At 37.6% G+C, this 21273-nt stretch overlaps 1 long non-coding RNA gene across 1 annotated transcript in view; it reads right to left on the bottom strand.

Moving 5' to 3' along the window:
• Positions 1-18223, bottom strand: part of LOC308066626 — an 85547-nt gene extending 67324 nt beyond the window's left edge. Inside the window, exon 1 of the long non-coding RNA XR_013929232.1 lies at positions 1-18223. This is a non-coding gene — a long non-coding RNA (uncharacterized lncRNA).
• Between the last annotated feature and the right edge of the window lie 3050 nt (positions 18224-21273).

Below are 21273 nucleotides of genomic sequence, written 5' to 3'. Positions count from 1 at the left end.
ATTAGAATGCTTTATAGAAGTTGTCAATCGAACACTTTATAAGCTACACTATGTAGTGGAAAGATTTTAGCCTAACTGTGTTAAAAAGGGAGGTCAAAAGAATAACAATGTAAAATGGCTATAGGTAAGAAACCACAGAAGCCATAATGCATTTTCCCTTTGATATCAGACTATCCACAGGGTAAAAATGAGACTGGAGTTGGATCTTCCTGTAGATTAAGTAATGAAATCAGATATAACCGCTTCTCTATCTGCATTGATTCTCTTCTGCATTAGCGTTTGCAGACTAACACAGTGGCTTTGCCCCGTGACAGTGCTCCACTGACACTGGTTTCAGGTATATGAGGTGTTTTCCACCTGCTGGTGAAACTGCTTTGCTCCTACAGACAGCTCGGTATGTGAAACCTGTGCAAGCATCACCCATAGCAGGCTGGCAACCTCCTAGCATGCCAGATACCAGCAAGAAAAAGTTTCTCTGCAAAGGAAGGAGAGCTGGAAGCCCAGCATGACAGCAAGGCAGGTAGTCACCCCACCAACCACAGACACAGTCCTGCAGCACCCACATAAGAGAAGCAATCCAGGTTTGGGGACCATAAACAGAGTCAATAAAAAACCTAGTGACAGCCAGACAAACTCAGTTGAGGCTGAAGACCCGGCCTCAGCAAAGCAAGGTCAGAATCAACAAGGTATTGGGCATATGACAACATAGCTCAGGGAGGGACAAGGGCGAGGGCCTGTGATTACATGCAGCTCCCAAGCTAGTGGGCTGGGACTCCACAAAACTTCTTACAGCTCTTTCCCACAACCTTATTCTTTTTCACATGTCTGATCCAAGGTTACACAGCTGTCCCATTCCAGCGCTGACCTTGGCAGCCAGACCCCTGGGTGAGGGAGCAGACCGCAGAGCTGGCTGGTGCACCAAGGGCCTTGACGTATTTCTCAGTGCCTTAGAACTTCCACCTTCAGTCATTCTGTTCAGTTCATTAAGCTATTTTATCTACATGTATTTCTTTCGTGCAATGTTTATATCATATTGCTCTTTGTTTATATGCTGTCTTTATATTAATATCTCCCAGTAACATTTTCCTTAATTCAATGCTTTGCAGTTTTTTCATAAGCAGGCTGAACTTGAATTTCTTTTGCTTCAGAGCTCTCTGAGGATTAACAATAAGGCATAAAGGCACCTAATGTAGGACCCTGAAGTTATATTCTTGTCATTAGTCAGGGAAAGGTAGTACTTTTTTATACCAGCTGTTATTGAGAATAAAAAAATGTCAGAAACATGAGCCCTACTTTAAAACTGAAATAGAAGTTAGTATGAAACCCTGCATTGTGCCTGAAGATGTTCAAAGTAAAGGAATCTTTTTGTTGCAACTCTATTGCCAGCAACTGTTGCTCTCCAGTTCTTTAACAGTATAGAGCAAAAATAATGTTGGACAAGTCCAAGCACAAGTAGTGCTTGAATGTTCCAGGAGAAACGTGGTCCACATACTGTTTTATAACTTCACTGGAACAGATTGAAAATCTTCAGTACATCATACCTAGACCAGACAGTGGTAGTGTGATAATCAAACACTCTCATCAGACAAGGAAGTGTAGATCAGTGCCACCTGATAAATAAATGTGTAACTTTCAATTCTATTACAGCAGGCAGTGAAAATGTGTCACGTTAGCTTAGCATTGATTCATTGCATGTCTAAGAGAAACATGGGCAGATTGCTCTAATTAACAGATGTATAAGGGCTGCTGATGTTTTCCAAGTGAAATTTCCTTGCCTCTTTCTGCCTGCTATCAGATGTTCATTCTCAGGTGGCAGAATGACAGGATATCAGAGGAACAACTCTAGAAGCTTTTCATTTTCAGCACTCTGTCTAAATACCTGTGTTAAAAGTATATTCTTGTTCACAAGCAGTTTTTATTCTATAGCCTTGAGAAAAAAAAGATACAGCAACTCCCTGTCAAAAAAAAGTCAACAGCTGGGTCTCTTGACTTTTCCCACAGGATGAAGTAGATCGATTCTCTATGATACTATTTTGCTGAAACAATTGTTTCATGTAAACAATCAACAGACTAGTTGATATATTAGAGTTGCATTACAAATCTTGCTGCAGAATTGTTTCCCGATTTGTACTCACCTCACCTTAAAAAAAAAAAAAAAAAGGGCATGACATGATCTGATCTAACATAAGTATCCACCTTAAACTCAAATTGTAGGTGTCTAGTAAAGCACTCCTGCAAAGAAATTTGTCTCAGCTCCTTAGATATTAACAGATACATCATTAGATGCCTTTCAGGCATTCACAAGAAAATCTACTTTTCTTAAACTTAAGTGCTTAAATTAGGCAGATAGAACATCCTTCTGCAGGACTTAGAAAGTCACCTTGGTACTAGCACCGAAGCATCAGGTTTTTCTGGAGGTCCTCTTTTTTCTGAAATTTGGGAAAATGGACTTATAATTTAGGTTCAATTCAAATTCTGTTCAGAAGTTTAAATTGACAAATACTTATGTGTTTGTCTGTGCATGTGTGTATGTATCTGTGAGAAAGGGAGAAAGGAAGCTCTGTCTCCCCAGCTTATAAACCACTTCAAAGGACAAGGTAATAATATCTCCTTTAGGCCAGCTGTTGTGAGCTCATTGTCATTTGGAGGAAAAACCATCAGAGAGATTTGCAGGTTTGTGTTACAAGCTGCATGCTCATCATTGAGGTTGAAAGCAAGTGACCTCAGATGTGTGTAGACAGGGGGCTGTTCATGCAGAGCTGTGCCCCAGACCACATCATGCATGAGAAGAATGTCTTGGAGGAGTTCAAGGTCTTCAAAAAGATAGTTTTAGACTTTCATGTTTCTCTGTCTATCTCACTCATCTATCTATTTGTCTATTGAAGGCTTGAAAACTGCAGTCAAATGTGCCTGCTGATAGGGCACAGCTTAGAGGGACACTACGATGAGTAATCAATGAACAAGAGGAAAATCTAGTCCACTTGTCACAATAATTTTGATATTGTTCACTAAGTACTTGCCTTAAGGGTAGCTATATTTTGAGGGGTGATCTGTATCACCATAAACATAAAATAACCAACAAACAGCTTTATATTTAAATTTCTTTCTGTGGTGTTGATGAAAAGATAGATGAAAATAATTTGTTATTAAGAAAGTTCTGGGTATAGAAAACAAACGCTCTGTTTCAGCAAACAGCTAAGAATACTAGCAAAATTGTTTGTAGTGTCCCATGGGCTTTGAGCCATTCCACCAGGAAAAGTGACCTTGAGACATAGAGGTAATTCTTGGCAGTTTTCCTGAATTACATTAACACTTTTGTAGGGAAAACGTCTGCAGCAAAAGAACAGAGGAATGGAAACATTTATGAGTGGAAACTCAAATTAATTGTCATGCAAGTAAACACAGATTCTGGAAGGCAATAATGAGGGGGGGGGGGGGGGGGCGGGGAAGAAGACATTCCAGTAACTATAAAAATTGGCCTCAGCTAAGTAACTTTTATTTTGAGTAGTTCAGTGTACTGATTTATCATTCTTTGACTTATTATGACATTAGCTAGAAAGCTAAAACTTGTCAGTCAAATAGTTACTCTTTTCTATTAACATTTGAAACAGAAGAAAGGCTTTTTTCGTTATTATAACCATAACAGTAGTGCTGACTGCAGGATTCAGCAGTAGCTTCCAGGTAAGTTTTAGATAACTTTCATTGACTTGAAATAGATAGAAAAAATGAATTTAATAATTTTGTAAAATTTGGACTGTGGCACATGCTGAATATCACCTCTGAAAGTGATTCAATGAATTCTTGTGCTCCCTAAATTTTTGGTCTGCCTTAACATGAGCAGGAATGAAATGCCAGGGGTTATGTTTTTTTTTCTGAAGAAGCAGGGGTTTTCATTCCAAGAATCTTTTTTTCTAATGTACACTTCTTTTATTTAAACTTAATTCTCCCAGTAACTTCCACAACAGTAACTAGTTAAGAAGAAATAGAAAAAAAAAAAAAGAACCATTGAAAGGAGCAGTAGGACACCATGAAGCTTTTCTTATCAGGATAAATGCCATAAATATGTTGATAGATATCATTATATTTGTATATGTCTCTGTCTCTTTATAAATTGAAATTTTAAAGATAGAATAATGCAAATATTGTCATAAAAAGAAAATGTTTACTTCTAAGTTTCATACAATGGCATTTATTTGACTTGCATTGCTATAACCTTTTCAAATGATCGACCTATGACTGATGGTGCTAATGGATGCTACTGAAATATATGTATTAAATGGGAATAATGTATAAGAGCAACATAACATGGATATCTTTTCTCTCTAAATAATGAAAGACTTGCTATAACTCGAGTTGAAAAACATAAAATCAAAGAAAATGTGTGGAATCAACAGTAATTTTCATGAAAATTAAGTTTAATGTTGTATGCATATATACCTAAGTAATTCCTGAGAAAGCCACTCTTGTACATCAGAAATATTTTTTGAGATATGAAAATGATCTGAAGGTCATTTACCTGCTCTGTTGATCAATGATGAAGTGTAAATGAGAATATAAAACTACATTAAATGGAAAGATTTTTAGCTGAATGTTGCCATGTACCACATATACCAGATTTTATTTTCTGAAGGTGGCATGGTTTAAGTGATGTTTTTTATCCTTCATGACACCAAAATTAATACATTCTAAGACACTATGAGAGAGGACATCCAGAAAGTATTTTAAAAAGACAGAAAACTGAGGATTCTTTCTGTCTTGAATATCTTCACAGGTAACCACCATGGAATTCTCACCATTAAATCAACCTGTCTTTTTCTATATTTTTATATTTTATTTTGAAGTCTTCTTTTGTCTTCAAATGGCAACATTCAATATTTTAGTCTATTTATATTTTAGTCTATATTAGTCTATTTAGAGTAATAGACATAGCTTGGGTAAATTGTCATAAAGCTCAAAATAAAGAGAAAAACAAGAGGTTTGTATGCATGGTTTATTTTGTTTTGGTTTGGTTTTTTTTTTTGTTAATGATAAAATTTTAAGAGAGGTTTTATTTCAAGAAAGAATTCTACAGAGAAACAGATAATGAAAAGAGGAAGAAGGATACAGAAGGAGGAAATGGGAGGAGAAAAAACTAAAGAGCAAGAGATTCATTTTCACCCCAGCATGCAGTGTGGATAACACTTCTCTCCATGTAGGATCCTAGTCTATGTGATTTATCTCAGGACCCCGCATATCCATGACTAGTGGTACACCTGGATTCCTGGTTTTTCCTCAGCATTAACATACAGTTAAAATATACCTTGACTTATTTCTTGCTTTCATTCATTTGAAGAAATGAATAAGCTAACTGAAGAAAAGCAAAAAAATTCCTGTATTTTAATTTTACTAATAACTCCACAATGCAAGGTAAAAATTAATTTAATTGACAGTCAAAAGAAAGAAAATTATATTGCATTTCTGTTTATGACTTAATCTAATGTTGCACTTGATCACACAGTTCAACTCCTGCATTAAATCCAAGAAGAGACAACACCAAAGTACTCCACAGAGTAAAACAGATCAATGACTTAAGCTCCCATACTGGGAGAGACCTGACCCCAAACCCTTTCATTTGCTATCATGCTGGAATCCTTATGATTTTTCTGTACCTTTTGCTTTTAATTCAGTTAATTACTGGCTTGGTTCTGCATTATTTATTCCTCTAGATTATGTGAAGATGTGAAATGGGGTATGTCCCATTTTTATAATATTAAAAAAAATGTTTGCTTAGAAAGCACTTGAAAATTATGAAGAGAGAACTGTCACAACTCTATCTTCTTTTTTGTAAAAGACAAAATTCCTTGGTGTTATTTCAGTAATGCTATGCTTGGCTTCTGTCTCATAAGTATTGGGTTTGGAATTATATAATTTGCTTTACTGGATGAAATAATGATTTATTTTAATGAGTAATCATCCCAGCAGTTCTCTTCTACTCAGATTTACATAGGTTACATCATGATGTAATTTAAATAATTGCCCTGCCCCCTTTGTTTGTATAGGAATTTGAAGCCTTGCAGCTTAATTTTAAATATTTTGTGTAATTGCATTCCTGCTTACATTTGGGATCTTGTTTCCTATTTTCCCATTCACTTTCAATGATCACAGAGTTTCTCCTAAACAGTGTTTTAGGAGCTTTTCCAGTACAACTTTCTTTTCTTTGTGTTTAAAATGTGTGGGTTGTACAAAACAGCTTTGGTATGGTAGCCTTGAGCCTTGAAGCTGATCCCTGGTGGAAGCCACAGCCCCAGGTAAGCAGGGAGAGCAAAATGGAGTTCATACCAGTTGGCATGTAGTTATTATGCATGAAATTCTGGGAAGGTAGTTGTGTCTTAAAACTGTCACCTTATAGATTTAAAGTATTTATCTCTGAATCCTTAAAAGCGTTAGGGTTTTACACCTTTTCTTTCAAGACCCACTCAAATCTCTTCAAAGAATACTTCTGTTGGTGCTGCTCAATAGCAAGTAACCTATAACTGATGTGGGATATTATTCCCAGATATTCTTCTGTTGATTTGAACAACTCTGGCATCACAGACGAGTCAACACACACTTTCATGTTCTTCTGAAGATTTTCTCTGAAAATCTTGGATGGTACCTTTTTTACTCTGTAGAGAGAACACTGCAGGAAGCGTGGTGAAAATTTCAGTATATCTTCTCCTGTCAGCATAATTATGCTAGCAGTGAAGTACAGGAGTTAAGTGTGGAATAGCTTTAAGCTATTTTAGATATATGAGGAGATAAGCCATGTATCTAGCCTATGATTGAAGGAACACAAGCATTGCCTCTGTCTGATTTTACGTTCCTCTTGTTCCCAGCTGTGGATCAGTAAAGCTTTGAGACTACATGGTGAGGTTTCTGCTCACTATTACTTCTATTATGTTCAATTCATCAAATTATTGCATTAATATGCAGTAAATTAATGTCTTAAGATTAGCAAGTGGAAAAAGTAAATAGATCTGAAAGCGTGAATTATTTTTCCAAAACAAAGGTGGAAAGCACTCTGCAAGCTTCTTAAAGGCACGTGGAGACTTCAAACAAGTTGTGCCATTTTGCTGAAATGGGTAACTGTTTGTCATAATGTATGCAGCTGACAAACACATACTAACCGACCATTACAAAATATGAACAACATCCTTAGTTCGTGGGTTTTTTCCTGCTGTTGACAGAGATAATCGTAGGAAGCTTCTTAGTGTCATGCAATTGAGCACAGGTGCCCACAATCTACTTCACTTTTGCAATGTTATGAAGAATTTTGCAAGACATTTATGAAAGCACCTGAAACAAATGGGAATATCCATAGTAACAGATCATACCATTAGTAAAAGAATGTTTAATAAAAGGTGAAAGCTCTAAAATTCTGTATTCTGGGAATATCACTGAGTCTTCAAAAATACTGAATGTTCTCATATAAAATCCATCATGGCTTGAACTCTTCCATTGTCTTTCCTTTTTCTTAAACCTTGTTGCTAAATACCCTGAAGAATCAGGATGGATATTTTCATCAGAAAATATCAACCATTCTCTGAGGAGATGAAAACAATTCTACCATCTTGTAAAAATGTTTTGTTTACTTGTGTGGAGAAAGTACTCTTATATTTTATTCATTAATAGCTTTAAATTACATGGAGATATCCAATTATGAATAGCAATAGACATAATGACATCCCTGGGCCTTTACAGAATGTCTACTAAGTCATCCTCCTTTTGTAAACAAAAAAAAAGAAAACAATTAGAGGAAATGATCCATTATTCCATAAAGTTCACAGGGGCAAAAATTTCAGCCCTTTCTGCATCCCTAAAATAAACAAATAAAAGTGAATTGAACACAGGGGAGGAACCTCATTACATTTCCTAATAATGGCATATTTGAGAACCCATTAAGAGCAATACTCAAATAGTCTCTTCTGTCAAGATCTCATTTTAGAGAAAAGACAGAGGAATGAGAAAAGAATAAAGCTTTTGTAAAGATGGCATTTTCCTTTTTATTGTTATAACTTCTTTTTATTAACATGTATTGATACTGTCCAGCAGGACATTATCTATCAGTCCTTTTACTTAAAAGGAACCTTGACCATTCCTAACTACATTTGCATACCAACAGTATAATGGGCTGTTTCTGCAGGTACATACACCAATACTTATTTTTGACTAAATGTAAAACCTCCTGCTTTCAAAATATTGGGGCCGGAGGAGAGACAGACATGTATTCTGCTCCACATTCCAGGTTGTGATGTACACAGTACACAGTGCCCAAAGCAGGATGCAGACTCAGGCAGGCATCTCGGTATAGCTCCTTCCTCAGCTGTCGCTAACTCTGTAGGAGCCTACATTTGAATTTCTTATTATCGTACTGAACAGCTCTGTAACTACCTCATAGGTAAGTTGCACTTAGATCTAGAAACTGTGGTTCTGTCACATGCCTTTCACAAAAGGTATTATCAACCAGGTTTTCTCTGCGAGATCAGGTGCTGCAGAAAAAATCAGTGTTACATGTTTTTGCAGAGTGTGACCACCGTGAAAACAGCCATCGGCTCTTCCGCATGTTTCTCAGTAGTTCAGTACTTTGGTACTCTAATACACATTTTACGCACATGCACCCATTTAGGCACTGTATTACAGTGGTCTGGGAGATGCTCTTGTTCCTTCTAACTGAAGCATTATCAGTGTGTCTATTTATTTATTTGGTATGAGCAAGGTTCCCTAACCTGCAGGGTGGGACACTCATTTGCAATGAGATATACCTGTGTTCCAGTCTGTGCTGACAGTTTATACATTAAATTGCCTTTTCCTGTCACTGTCAGAGCCATCAGTTTTTCTACCTACCTTCCCATCATACTGCATTATGTCTGCACACTCTACAAACTTTGACATATGTATTTGTGTACCATGTATACTTTTAAAATACCAGAAACTGCTTGCAAAACTTCTTATTGCTGACGTGAACTGGATGCTTCTAAACTTCACAGTGTTGGAGAGTACTACAAGGGTGGAATACCTTCATTATTGTTGAGATTCTTGTATTCTCTGTTTCAGGGAAGGTAAGTTGTGTCCAGCCCTGGCTTTTCCGTATCACTTCTCCTTACCTGATTTATTCTAACAACTGACTCTCTGCATTTTACATTATTTTCAAATTAGCAGGAAGTTTGAGCAAATCACACTTAATTTACCAGCAGTGATTATTTTCAAGTAATGAAAGAAAACTTACCAAGATTCCTTTGGATGGTATAATGCATAAGGTCTTGAAACTATATTTGGTAACTGTCTATGGGGACAAATTGCTATGTATATTTATAGAACTTTGTTCACAGACAGAAATTCAAACATTCCTTCCAGGATTCCTAACTTATTTCATTTGAGAATGTAAAAAGGTGACAAAGTTGGGTCAGAGTTACTGCAGATTTGCTCAGAATCCTCAGGAGAAGGTAAAGGAATAATGGTTTCTACAGCAACTAAATGCACCAGCATTATGTTTATTAATTACACATACGAACAGCAGAAATTGCAGGAAACAAAATGTTGATGATGAGTCAGGACCTCACACTGGGACCGAGAAGCTATTACTTACAATGAAAATTGTGAATTACTTTGTTGTCTCTTAGTCAGTATGAAACATAGCAGTAAAGCAGAAGTAGCTAATGAGGTATCTGCTGCCCACAGGTACGATTTTATGTCAGAGCCCGAGGATTAGATATTCTAGCATGTGAATGCTCTCCTTCTACTTTCTTTTTAAGATTTTTTTTTCTGCATTAAATTCCTTTTAGGTAGATTTCATAATAATATCTAGGTTGATAGACACACCTTCCCTGGTATAGCAATCAGTGTCCACAGTGCCAGGGGAGGATTTGGTACTGTAGGATGCAGTTTTTAACTCTTGGGTTGGTTTTTTTTTTTGGTTTTTGGTGTTTTTTGTTTTTTGTTTTTTTTTTTAATAAACTCTATTGGCCATGAAACCTCTGAAGAAGTGATACCACTGGAATGAATAGCAACTTCCAGTACCTGGCCGTGTAGGCCTGTTCACTCTCTAGCCTTTTGCCAGTGATATTAAATCCTTACTGAAATAAATCACATTTGCTATTTTGTCTTTATCTGTTACTTCTATAATTCTTTCTCTATAACAGAACAAGCAATCAATTTTTCTGGTAACATCAATTATTTGTATACCTGATCTACTTACTACTTGTAAAATCATTATTCTGTCTTGCAAGTCTTTTCCCATCCATCCTCTGCTCTTCTACCATTTTTTTAATATTGTCCCTTAAATTATAAGAAGAAACTTTCAGAAAATGCTAGAGCTCCAGCTATTATGAAAAAGCAGTAGCATATTTGATTTTTCTTTGCTGATTTTTAACTTTCTAGGAGATTTGGATAAAGAAAGTGTTTGGAACTTTAAAGACCTTAATGACAGATTTCAGCATAACCAAACAGCATGACTGGAATTAAGTGGCAGCTGACACTAGAGGCAATAATTGCAGTAAAGAAACCCAGACTGCAGTGTGCCTACAAGCTGAACGACCTGTCGATGCTAGTAGTGGTTTTCCCAAGAAAAAAAGATGACTTACAGCAGTGTGAATTCTAATAGGAGTAGGAGTTGTGCCAAAGTGATTTCTGTGCTAAGATTCTCTTCTGCCCTCCTGATTTGGAGCTACTCTGCTTGCCAGCCTGCAAGCAGTAGCACTCAATAGAATTTCTCAGTGCTGCAGGTTGTGGCAGGCTGGTCCCCCACCCTTTCCCAGTTCCACCCTTGGCAGTTGCCTTCACCAGGATCCTTACCAGCAAGACCGCCTGTGACCATTTGCAGAACTTTGGGGCTGGCAGAGGAGTGTTTGCAGCTCATTTGCGGGCAGATGTAAGCTCACGTTGACTGCACTCCAAGCCCACCTTCCAAACCAGGGCAAACCTATAGCCACAGTCAGCATTATGCCAAAACCAAGGTAATATGCCCTGCCTGGAGGACTTTATATCACACCAGCATGGTCATCTGGGTGATGGAGCACAAGCAAAAAGAGTTTGAGTTCTTACGCAAGGCTGATTAAAGGGTCCAGGTACCACTTTAAAGCCATCTAAGTCAGTAAAGGGACCATAATGGAGATGAACATTTTTCTTGGTACACCTCCAAGGATTGTTCTGTTTCTGTTGCTAACTAAACTGTCGTGCAACTAGAACCCAGAACCCATCACATTTTCCACAGCTGTGTGGGCGTTAAGAATCGAAGAAAAAAGCTCTGAAAGAGCCTCACAGTGTTATTGCCAGCTTTTGAGGAAAGCTAATAAAAACAACAGTTGGGGCTGGCAAACAAAGAAAATCTAAAATCCAGTATGGAATAACAATGGAAAAAAAAGGTAAAAGTGCGCTGGTTTTTGGCTCATTCTTTGTGGTTTTTTGTGGGTTTTTTTCTCCCCAAAGACTGTCTGCAACACATTTCTGATAGAGAAAATCTTCAGCATTACAGCATTTACAGTGTCAGCTATTGGTAGGAGTTGGTTTCCAGTCTGCACCAGTCAGTGCATTACCATACAGTGGCAGTTGGTGTGAATGAACTTCAAACAGGCTTCAGCTTAGCCAAGCACATCATATTCAACCTTGAATGATGATAAACTAGAAATGCATAGAAATAAACGGGGAGATTGTGTTTCCCTGTTGGAAACTCATACACTTGGGTGCCTGATCAACTCATAATTTTCATGTAGGAAACTTATCTGCGTAGGAACTCTATGGAAACAAGATGAAAAAAAAGCTGTGTCTCATTGTACTCACAGCCTGACTCTTCAGACAACTGCAGATTGCTTGCCTCAGAAAAATGTGTGTTAGTTGGCACAGAATGCCTTTAAAAACCTCTCACAGAAGAGCAGAGAATAAATAATAAATTATAATAGCATATAATTCAAAGATCTTTAGATCTCAAAATGGTTTATGTAGCTATCCTCATGACACTGGGACAAAGAGAGGTGGAGTAATTTGCTCTGCATCACACAATACATCATTAGTAAGGCCAGGAACAGTAACAGGATATCTTGAGACCAAATCCACTGCCCTATCCCCAGAACCTGCTATACGTTCCACTGGGGCCAGCTAAGGAATGCCAGGGTGGTAAAGCACTAACAATCCTAAGCTACAGTTAGTCAAATATGACTTAATTGTTTTATATGTGCATTGTAGAGAAAAAAACCCCCACGTTTAATAAATTCCAAGTTTTTCTAGTTGAACCTTTACCTTTATTTTGATTGTGTCATTTACTTTCAAGGGAGTTTGGGAAAAGAATACAAGGCTGAAACTGGCATTCAGAGTTTATTTATTAGATTTTCAAATGTCTTAAAAAGCCTTTTCCTCTTTAAAATTTCAAACAAATCAAGCCAGTTGGAGAAATTTGTGTGCTTGTGTGTGTAAACAAATATGACTTAATGATAACTCTGACTTTATGTGACAGGATCTAGCAGGCGGGCACTGCTGAATTTAACAGCCATTGCTGTTTCCATAAATCTAGAGGTTTTTTACTAGTTTAGAAGATATTCGTTTTTTAAAAATAATTACCAAATAGTAAAAATATATTCTCTCAGGCAGGCTACACTTACAGAGAAGGACAGTTAAATTTGGATTTTGTGACAGAACCAACCCAATGGCTCCAAAGAAAATTATACTGGTGGATGTTGCATAAATGAATTAAAAACCATATACATAGGACAGTGGAAAAATTCTGCAGCTCTTCATTACAGTTCACATAAGACTTATGTAGAAGTGCTAATAGAGCTGCTGTCCCCACACAGCTTTATTAAAACCACCCTAGAGATATAAAGAAACAGACTGTGACCATGAGGAGATAACTAACTCTAACAGTAACGGGAAATGTCACTAAATGTCATTAAAGCCAGACATAACCTAAATGATGGCAGTATGTTTAGTATAATGGAAAGATATAATGAGAATATGGCATTTCCTTTAAGAACAGTAGTAGATTCAGACCAGTAAATTAATTCAGAAGTAATGGCCAGCTGAGTAGGAAATCAACTGGTTGTACTGCCAAAAAACTTTAGATTCATAGCAAACCTACAAACACAAAACCTTTAAAGGAAAAGAAAAGCAATCACATTTATAAGGTGCACAAGAGGCAGAAGCATGAATTGCTAGAAAAGCACTCTCTCAAAGCCTGTTTCTTCCACAGTTTCACCACAGCTAGGTAAGCAAGGTTTCTAGCAAATAGAGTGAATTTGAATGGCTTCAGAAGAGCCACAGAAAATACAGCATTTATATAAATCCCATGGAAGTCTTCTATTTCAAGTGGAAAATCATGGAATCCATTTTATCCCAGAAATATTTTTTCCCACTGAGTTTACTCTGTCTAAATAGGAAAATTAACACCAACATGCAAGTTCTAAAGACTAACTGTACCACACCTTTAAAGACGCAGCTTTATGTTTGAAGTGGAACAAAAGAAAGATGCCTTTGTCATTAGCAAATTTACAGTTTGATATGGGTCTGGGCTTTGTTTGGTTTGGTTTGTATGTTCAAAACTTGTTCCAAAGGGGCATTGTTTCTGGATAAAGAGAAGTAACAGAAACAATTACAGTAAAAAATAAAGAGAATGAAAATGTAAAAAGCTATTTAGCAATGGGGAGGCTTTTTAATAGTTATGCTATTTGCTCCTAATCATCAGATGATAAATAAATAGACTTGCAAATGGCCTTAGAATAGCTTAGTACTTATCAGGGATAATAACCAAGAGAAATCACCACATTTTGCAATTCCTTAGCTTAAATTTACTTTTCAGTGGTCATGCTGATATTAGAAACTATGGAGACTGCTTTCCAAAACTGCAGTTATAACATGATGGGCCAAATGTGTTCTTGGAGCAGCTCTGCTGAAATCTGTGACACACCAGGAGTGACCTTAGCTTTGTATGTTCAGCCTTTGTAGGGACAGCAAAAGAACCCTGTGGGCTGATGCTAAATACAGTAGGACTAAAGCCATTTAATCCTTTTTTTTTTTTTTTAGAAAGACAGATATTGAAAACTGTGGGGAAATTGGAAATGTGTCAGATTTTTGATATGCGTTAGCTATGTTAGCTGTTAGTGATTAAGTTCCTGATCTCCAGTGAATATTAAAATGCTGAGGTTAAACAAAGTTAAAAAACTTCAAGAAAAATCAAAATCAGGTTTTCCAAATCTTCATTGATTTACATATTCTGGGCTGTACTACCATGGTGCAGGACACAGCTACAGCATATTCCTGCCTCTTACTGGTCTGTAGAACTTCCAATGATTTTAGTGAAAGTGGGAACAGGCACCATGTCAGCAGATGAGACCATGCCTAAGAGAAAATCTATGATCCACTCCAGCCCCTGAAAAGTATTTGGCAACTGGGATTGTGAAGCTTTGGTGCTTTTTTACATAGAACGTTACTTTATCTCCTCATTCTGTAAAATAAGTCATAGTTACTATAACTACACTTTCAGTTAAAAAATCATATATATATATATGTGTGTGTGTATATATATATAAAACAAGAAGGAAAAGTAATGACTTTCAAGTATTCAGTCTCCCAACTCAGAATAAATCCCAGCTTCTGAGATGCACAAAGCAATTGTTCTTTTTTTGAGTTGCAAAGGAAGAATATTGGCTATAGGTGGTTGGTATTCTGGAGAAGAAGGAGTTCTGATCTAACTTTTTCAGAGGAAAGTGGGGTGGCAAACAATACCCAAAATTCCTAACAGGAGATACTTAGCAGTATATGAGTGGCCCTGGAGATTCAGGGATTGTCTCTATTGTCATGTTTCCGAGGCAGGAGATTATCCCCCTTCCAAATTTATTTATTTATTTACTTATTTATTTATTTATTTTGATAAACGGAAGCAGAAACAAATGCCTAAACTGGAGGACCTTGGACCTATGGTAACCAGTAACCATGGACACAGAAACTGAAACACTTTTTGTTTACTGTCCTGGCTTTTGCTAGGATGAGTTAACTTTTTTCTTAGTAGCTAGTACAGTGTTGTGTTTTGGCTCTGATGTGAGAATAATGTTGATAGGACTCTGATGGTTTTTGTTGTTACTGGATAAAGTTTATACTAAGTCAAGGACTTTCTGGTTTCTCAGGCCCTGCCAGAGGGCTGGAGGGGCACAAGAAACTGGGAGGGGACACAGCCAGGACAGCTGACCTGAACCAGCCGAAGAGTTGTTCCATACCATGGGATGTCATGGTTGGTATATAAACCTGGAGGGTTAGCTGGGGCAGGCGGGATTGTTACTTGGGGACTGGCTGGGCATCAATCAACAGGTGGTGAGCAGCTGTACTGTGCACCACTTGTTTTCTTTTCTTTCTTTTCCTTTGGATTTTATCCTTTTCCCCACCTTTCCATTATAACTGTTATTATTGTTGTTCTTACCTTTTTGTTCTGTTTAAATTATGAAATTTTTCTTATATCAACCTTCAACTTTTACATTCATTTCCAATTCTCCTCCACACCCCTCCAGGTGGGGGTGAGTGAGCGAGTGGCTGTGTGGTGCTTGGTTGTTGGCTGGGGTTAAAATGTGACAGTTTACCATGATCTTGTCATTTGCCTAGACTGCTACACATACAGACAAATTTTAGTCTTGGTTAGATCCTACTTTGAGAGCCTGTAATTGCAATGGTACCAGAAAAATGCAGCAGATTTAAACCAACAGTGCTTATTCATGGTTTCTCCAGTCTTTGCTGGAATTGTTGTGGTAACCACCTTTTTTTAGAGGTGGAATTGAAAAAGAGTGGTTTCTCTGAACCAAGAATAAAAAACCAAGAATGCAGCTTCAAATGAAGAATCACATGGATAGCAGCTTTTCTGTATTACACAAGGGAAACTCATTCAATGACACTTTCTCTGGATGTTATAGTATTATTGTTCATATGTTCCTCGTTATCACAAAGCTTTGGAAGTGATCTCCTGAAATTCAGTAATTCAAAGCCCTGTCCAGTCACTGGACACAATAGCTATTGCCATCCTGAGATAAAGGGTAAAAAAGGGGCCTAGGTCTATTATGATTGATTTAGGTACCTTAAGACATCGAAGGTATTAAGTGTTAAGCATTTGGGTTTGGATGGGATGTCTAAAATCCTGGGAGAAGAAAACATGATCCTTAAACAGGATGTCTGGATTCCCTCAGGCAGCAGGAGGCTGAGATAACTTCACAGGGTGATCCAACCCATGAAGTTAGGCATGGATTTTATTTGATTGAATATGGAGTTGATAAAGCTGATGGGTAGGTACCCATAAACAAAGAAACTTTCTGACCCTGATGATGAACACTGTCAACTCTGGGGTATATCTGGATGTTGACACATCTCGAGGCTAAAGGCAGTGAAGCACCAGGTGAGAAATGGGCTGCTGCCATCACAGATCAAGATCCCTCATGGCATATTATGGCAAATGAAATTAGGTGCAATGAGAAGCTTCAGAATAGGTGAGAAGGCATCTAGCATGTTTAGATAAGTAAAGGGATGAATCATGATGGGGAGTAAGCCTTGTCTAGAGCCTAGTGGAGACTGAAGCAACAGAGACCCAATGAAGGTGGGGTTAGTCGAAGTGGTCTGGGTAGGAAATACATTAGGCCTAAGTATTTTCAAGATGGGTTATAAACCACTGCAAAGACTACAATGCCACCTTTCTACAGAGCATATAATTTTCAGAAGCTCTAAAGTGGAAGTTTCAGGGCATATTTAATGCAGTATTTTATAATAAAAGACGAGGACAAACAAAGGAACCCCTTTTTGTCACCTAAGACATTTCTTTTAAAAATGAATGCTTGCCATTGCTCAGTGGGGTTTTTTATCTCTTAAGCTGCTGTATATAAAAATAATTTTTGAGACAGCTAGGTCTGATTATTCAGCTGCCTTTGAAAGCACAGATATCAGGTCACAGACTAGTTTGATTTAACCACTAACGTGTTAAGTGTAAAAGAAAAACAGCTTTGTAAATGACAGCCACCTCTTTTCTACTGTAGTGTCACTGACCATGTCTGGTTATACAGTACATTTGCCACAGTGGTTTGAAAGGTCAAGAAATTTTTTTTTGCTTTACAAAAACAAGCCACTAGACAAGACTGAGTTTAGACACACAGATAACAAAAGCATCCATTAGCGTTTTCTTCTAACAAAGGGAAGGCTTTTCATTGTTACGTTCACTTCCATGTTTGTCTCAGGTATACCAATTGGTTAAAAAAGGTCAACATTTATACAATCCTTCTACAAAATTATATAAAATGACAGCATTTTCCTGCTTTGAACAAAAGAAATAACTGAAAATATGTAAAGATGTCATTAATAATTTTACAGAAATGTTGAACTTTTTAGCAAAGACTATTCCATAGATCTACAAGAATGTATATTCATTTACGTAAACTTACTAGATTCATTTCATAACACAGTGCAGGGGCAGCTTAGTTTGCTCTTCATCTATGACCTCACCTATTTGTGTGTTCTTCCTATCATTGTACCATAAATAAAGTAAAAAGCACAACGGTCTAGAAGAGGTCTCCTTTGAAAGCCACCATTTAATATTATTGGATTTTTCTCCCCCAAAGCGTGATCACTTACTTTTACATGAATCATTGCTATGTCTCTATCTTTACTGCTTGAATTTTTGTAATAACCTTTTGCAAATCACACTAAATTTAGAAACGGTTATTTGATATGCAGGAATTCTATGTACTGTATCTTTCATGAGAGAAATCTTGGAGCAGAAAACTATTTTCTTCCCAAATGGTAAAATCTAAGACCATGGGCAGAAGTTTCCTCCTGTGGAAGCAAATGGCACTTTTCTCTGTGGAACTGAGAGGAGGCAGTATGTTAACTGATGTTTGCATACCACAGAAAAAGCACATCTATTATTATCATTTTTAAAGCCAGGAAATCACTCAAATATTTAATGTGTGAGTAGTCACATAGAGTTCCACGAAAATTCCCACCTGCCTAGAAACAACTGTGTACTTAAGAGCTTTGCTAATGGTAGAGAGGAGCACACCTCACCTCATTGATTCCCTCCACCACCTGTGTCAAAAAGTTACCATCAGCGCTCCACAGGCATCTCCTGGGCTGTGTGCGCCTGGCTGTGCTGTCTTTCCAGCAGATATCAGGGTGGTTGAAGTCCCCCATAAGAACCAGGCCTGAGACCATGAGGCTACCTCCAGCTATCTGTGGAAGGCCTCACTGACCTCCTCTTTCTGATCATCCACAGCAGTGTCACTCATGTTGGCCTACCCCTTAATCTTTACCCATAAGCTGATCTTCACCCGCCTGTAGGCAAAGCTCAATATACTCCAGTTGTTCCCTCACATGAAGATCCACTCGACCACATTTCCTGATTTTGGTTTATTGTTTGGTTGGTTGGTTTTTTGTTGGGTTTTTTTTGTACAGGGAATACTAAAGGACTAGAAGAACTTCAGCATGAATAGACACTTGGTGCTATGTTTCAAGTCATATACATGCCTAAGTATTCCACTGAATTGGGTCCCTTCTCTGCTTGGGCAAGAATTAACAATGAATTGGAGACCTAATTTGGATTATTTTTTTAAGTCTGATAGGTTAAAAACAAACAAAGAAGCCTAGCTTTTCTGTATGCTAAAGTACCAAATGTCAATAGTGTAGTTTACACGTGAGATGAGTAGACCACTACAAGATCACTTACATTAATTTGGCTCTCTTTTTTGGTAAAAAAAAATATTGGTATTCTCTAGCTGTTTATTCTCTAGTACCATTTGCAAGCTAGTCTGAGACCTTAATGTCAGTGGGCTTGTCTTCACTTTACAGTAATACCTGTAGGATCAGGAAAAAACCCAAGGCAACTTCTCTGCTTCCCCCACATGAATTAATCAAAGCAACTGTGACATGAAAAATGTTGTGTTGTTTTTCCCTTTTTTTTCCCCTTTTCCTCTACAGCTGCATGTAGTTACAGCAACTTATTAGTGGACCTTAGGGATCTGAATACTGCATACCAGAGTTGGTTCATGCCAATTATCATGTTGAGTGATGAAATTGCCTTGTATCATTTCATTTGTGCATATGAACAGCAGGTGAATGTTATAGTTTATGATTTCCAATTATAAATCAAACAGACTGAATTCACAGTTCTCAGAATAAGGGCTGTAAAAGCAGTGAAGTGTGAGGAGACTACTGTTTCTTGTAAAAAGAGTTTGAGATTAGAGTTTATTGATGTGTTTTTTTTCCCCACCTTCCTGTCATAGTTATCTTTTAAGACCAAAATTGAAAAATAATTAGAGAAGGAACTGAATGGCAAGCAACTAGAACACCTGACTCCCGAGACTGTGTTTAGGGATATAAACCATAGACAGGTCCAGCTCTTTCAGTTAACAGTCCAGTTTCTGGCATAGACTCAGTGCAAAACTTTGAATTTTACTTCTGCCTGGAGATTTTGAAGCTCATCACTATGGAGAGTGACGTAGCCATTAGGCAGGAGGACACTGTTTTGTAACATCACTGTGATTGTGTAAGCCATGAGCAGCCACTGGGGCAGGGACTGGAGACCCAGAACAGACCATGCATTGCTGCACTGGGCTTGTGATTCAATTGACTCACTTAAGTTACTACTGGTGCAACTGTCAGCTGCAAAGGTGAGAGATTCGGTATATTCATGTCTTAAAGTCCTTCCGTATCCTTTAGCCTCAGAGTATCTTGTAGACCGATGCTTACAAACTTATTATAGAGAGCAGTTTAAAGCCCTTTGGAAAGAGGAACATTAAGCATGCAGTCTCTATACTTGACCAGTGGCATGCTGGATAAAAATATTTCTATGGCAGAATGATTTTTATTAATTTTTCTGCTTGTTTAGTACAAATTTGTGTATGTGTGCCTTTTTATCCAGCCAGAATATTTATTTTGAATTTATAACATTGCTGGTTAATATTTGGCAAAAATGTAAGCCTCCATTAATTATGAGGCTTATTAGACATTACCATCCATGTAAGTAACAGCAGGTAATTCAAGTGCCTATTTAAAGATCCTGAGCTGAAATACAGTGAGAAGGAGCACACTAATTTAAGCTTTCTGTGGAAGCGTACTTCTCCCTTTGACTGTATACAGAACATAAGCTTCCAGTATAGGAACCTGAATTTTGTATCAGAACCAGACAAGAGGAATTCCTTTCTTTGTTTGTGCCGTTTTGCACACAAGAGAGGACAGAAGGTGTGGTAGTGATTTGACTCCTATTTTAGCATCCTACTTGAAATGCATCTGTGAAGACCTGTGTGAGACTGAGTCTGCAGTCTAGGCTAACATGGATGGATAAGGGCTAACAGATAAAAAAGACAATTTTTTTGTGGTAACAGTATGTGACAAAATTTCAAAGGGACTGGATTCAGTTACTGAAGTGAAAGCTTCAGATTCGGAACAAATTTTATGAAACTGATATTCTGGTAGCCATATTTGTAGTCTGGTTTTGGGCTCCTCAGTGCAAGAAAGACTAGACATACTGAAGTAAGTCCTCCAGATACCATCAAGATAGTCAGGGGGGTGGAACACACAGCACAGAAGCTGAAGTCAACTGATTTAGGTTAGCCAGGAGAAGAAAAGACTGAAGGTGGACTTGGTGTTCTCTATGCCACTTAAAGGAAAGCTACAGAGAAGATGGGGTGTCTTGCAGATGTACAGAGAAAGGACAAAAAAGCCATGGTCACAGGTTGCAAAAAAAGGAAATTCTGAGTAAATATTAAGGAAAAAAGATCACCATTAGGAGGTCAAACACAGAAACAGGCTGCACAGAAAGATTCTTTATTCTTGGAGATATTCAAATCTTGACTGGGCAAAGCCCAGCTATGTGATCTAAGGTGTCACTGCTTTGAGTTTGGGGGCAGAGGGGAGGGAAGGCTGGACTAGGGACCTCCAGAAGTGTCTTCTGACCTAAATCACTCTGTCAGCTTATGATTCTATTCTACAAGTTCATAATTTATATTTGTCCTATGTTTTAGATTTGGGGGTGTGACTGAGAAGGGGGAACTTAGTCTAGTCGTGTTAGTCTGAGTACATATGGTAATTTCTTGTAATGATATAGTATCTTATTCTTCTTGTCCATGCAATTTTGTCTAGTAAGTGCTATGAGAATTGTCACTGAGTGGGTGTAAGTCGTATCACATTAGGTTCTTTATGTGTATGCATCCCATACTAAGTTATTTTTAGAAGGTTTTTTAATCCTATTGACTGGGGATTGGCAAAGACCAATTTGAATTTAGCTCTGCTGTCACTGACAAGAACAAGAAA

Source organism: Falco punctatus (genome assembly GCF_963210335.1).
Source record: "Falco punctatus genome assembly, chromosome: 6".
In the NCBI taxonomy this organism is placed as follows: Eukaryota; Metazoa; Chordata; class Aves; order Falconiformes; family Falconidae; genus Falco; species Falco punctatus.
The sequence above is the reverse complement of the archived record's forward strand: the minus strand, read 5'-3'. Positions and strand labels throughout refer to the sequence as shown.